This window comes from Ochotona princeps, chromosome 15 (assembly GCF_030435755.1).
Source record: "Ochotona princeps isolate mOchPri1 chromosome 15, mOchPri1.hap1, whole genome shotgun sequence".
Classification (NCBI taxonomy): Eukaryota; Metazoa; Chordata; class Mammalia; order Lagomorpha; family Ochotonidae; genus Ochotona; species Ochotona princeps.
In genome coordinates this window covers 24871758-24875179 of record NC_080846.1, presented here as the reverse complement: position 1 = coordinate 24875179, position 3422 = coordinate 24871758, and positions in this window count along the sequence as shown.

Here is a 3422-nt window from a genome sequence, read left to right as displayed (position 1 = left end):
CAGGCCGGAGAGCGCGCCGGAAGCAGCGGCTCATCCGGGCTTTTGAGCGCGCACGTCGCCTCCGCCGATTGGGGCCGGGACCGCGCGCGCCCGCCTACGTCCGGGGGTGGGCGGGGACGCGGGAAGCGGGCGCGCGCGGCCTGGCCGGGGCGGGAGCTCGTCCGCTGCGCTTGGCTCGGGGTCGCGCATGGCACAGCGTCCGTTACGAACGAGGGTTCTAGTCCTGGCCGCCCCACTTCCCATCCAGCTCCCTGCTTGTGGCTTGGGAAAGCAGTGGAGGACGACCCAAGGCCTTGGGACCCAAAACCCTGCACTCGCGTGGGAGACCCGGAAGAAGCTCCAGGTTCCGGAGCAGCTCAGCTCCAGGCCATTGCAGCCACTTAGAGATCTGTCTCCTCTCTATGTATCTGACTTTCCAATAAAAATAAGTAAATAAATCTCTTTTTTTTAAATAAATAACAAAAGGTCAGCAAATGGTGAATATAAGTATAAGCTTTTTGGTTTCTATCCTGAAAATACAAAACTAGCTTTTGATTTTGACAAGCTTAAAGAATGCAGATACCAAGATAAGTTGTATATCCTACATAATGTAAACCAAGAAATCATAAATGAGGTTGAAAACAAAGTGAGGTAGTGTTAGCTGAGTGCAGAGTAGATTTACAATAGAGAAAGGGGCCGGGACCGCTGGAACCTGCTTCACACAGGTGGCTACGTGCTGCTGAGCCAGTCCTTGGGACTGCTAAGAGACTGAGTGAACCCAGCCCAGGGCGAGTCAGGGTGGGCTTAGGGTGAGTAAGTGCATTGCAAAGTCCAGCTCAGAAGGCAAATAGGTCGGACTGGTATTTCTTGATCCTTGTGAGATACCGCTAGGCTCTGGAAAAGTGTTCCTTCTAGCAAACTGAGTTCCCAAGATGCCAATGTGGCAATCTCTCCTCTTGGAGAAACCTGCAAGGCTCAGAAAAGCACTTTTGCTCTTGCTTGAATCATTTGGCAAGTACTTTTTCTTTGAAAAAAAATTTTTTCTATCAGTTACCACGGCCCAGAATTCAGATCTGTCATGTCTGTTTCCAATGCCTTTAAAATTGGAATATTACCTAAAAAGCTGAAATTCCCATTATTCTAAACCCCATTCTACTCTTCTCTCTTGAAGCAATCATTATAATCTACTAGACATATATCCACTAAGTCTATTTTAAATGTTGACTTTCTATTTATGAACCCATAAACACTAGAGGAGTTGCTGGGCCACAGGGTACTTGCCTTAGAGGACGTTTCAATACCCAGCAGGACAAGCCCTCCTATTTCCTTCAGTGCTGTGGTTTATCTTGGCCATCACTTTCACAATCAATTTAAAGAAAGGACTTACTTATTTTATTTGAAAGCCAGACTTGCAGATAGGGTGAGAGACAGGGAAGTTATCCATATGCTGGTTCTCTCCTAGAATGGCTGCAATGGACCAGACAGAAGCCAGGAGCCCAGAGCTTCATCCAGAACTCACACATGAATCAGAAGTGGAGCAGCTGGGAATCGAACCAGTGCCCATAAGGGATGCCAACAGTGCAGACAGCCGTTTCACGTGCTACACTACGGCACTGGCCCCTGCGTTTTAATTTGAATTGCATTGGAGTGAACATAACATATTGCTGTATTTTTTAGATCTGCCCTGACCTTATTTTGTGTTGTATTTATTTCATTTGGAAGACAGAGCCACAGATACAGAGCTCCCAGTCATGAATTTATGCTCCAAATGACCAAAACTGGGTGAGGCTGAAGCCAGAAGCTCGGGATCCAAGCCGAGTCTCCCACACAGGCAGCAAGGATCCAGGTCTTTCCTCTGTCCTGTTGCTGCCTAGGCTGATGGTTGGCGGGGAGCTGTGAGCGGGAGCAGAGGCAGGACTTGCCAGGCATTCCAAATGGGATGTGAGCATGCAAGCTGGGTCTCAACAGCTGCCCTAAGCGCCTGCTCCAACCTCGGCACCCTTTCAGGCTTTATCATTCATTCCCTACTTAAAGGTTCATTTTGGGGATGCCACTGTGATGGCTGAATCAGTCCCCAGTGGCTGCAGCAGCCTGGGCTTGTCCAGGCTGGAGGCAAGAACCAGGGACTCCATCCTGTTCTCTCACGGAGGTGACAGGGACTCAAGCGCTCCCTCTGCTGCTTCCTAGAAAATGGGCAGGAACCTGGGTGGGAGCCAGAGACTCAACCCAGCGTTCCAGTGTGGGACTTGGGCAGTTCAAGCAGCACCTCAACCACTGAGCTAAACACCCACCTCTGTTTCTTCATTTCTGTACCAATGATCTTGTTCCTTGGTTTTTGCAAGCTATTCTGTCTCTGTGTGAGGAGTTAGACTGGGTGGTAGGCAGTTAGGGTATTCTGGGTCCCCAAGTCATTTTTCTTCCCAAATATTTTTTTTCTTTTAATTATTTATTATTTTACTTCATTAATTACATTGTATTATGTGACACAGTTACATAGGAACTTGGGTTCTCCCCACCCCTCCCCAAACCCTCCCACCATGGTGGATTCCTCCACCTTGTTGCATAACCACAGCTCAAGTTCAGTTGAGATTCCCCATTGCAAGCGTATACCAAACATAGAGTCCAGCATCTTATTGTCCAGTTCTTCCCAAATATTAAAGGGAATTTTCCCTCTATGTTTTAAATTCACCAGAGCAGTCTCTTCCAAGGGACAAGAGTGCTATTAGCATATCAATTCCCCACCTGAAGCACCAGCCATTACCTCTGGCCAATGTGTGGGAGGGTCTCAGGCCTATCATTGAAAGGAGGGCAGGAAGTAATATGCAGATGCCTAAGGCTTGGAATGTCCTGTCTAGCACCTCTCTGGTCTTTTTGTCCCAAAGGCAGATACCTGGAGACCAGGAAATTCCTTTGTCCTTGGAAAACCCCCTCTTTGAACTAAAGCTTTAAAGGGTCCCAACACCCCCCCATGCACGGGTCTTTTTCGATCTCAGAACCCCCTCCCGTCACTAGGGCGGGAGCCTCCTTTCTTAGCTTTTCTAATAAATCTTACTTTAAAACTAAACTGTGGGGCCCGGCGGCGTGGCCTAGTGGCTAAAGTCGTCGCCTTGAAAGCCCCGGGATCCCATATGGGCACCGGTTCTAATCCTGGCAGCTCCACTTCCCTTCCAGCTCCCTGCTTGTGGCCTGGGGAAGCAGTCGAGGACAGCCCAAACCTTTGGGACCCTGCACCCACGTGGGAGACCCGGAAGAGGTTCCTGGTCCCGGCATCAGATCGGCGCGTACTGGCCCGTTGCGGCTCACTTGGGGAGTGAAACATCAGATGGAAGATCTTCCTCTCTGTCTCTCCTCCTCTCTGTATATCCGGCTTTCCAATAACAATAAAATCTTTAAAAAAAAAAAACTAAACTGTGTCCGCATGAAAATTCTTCTTTCCTGCAAGA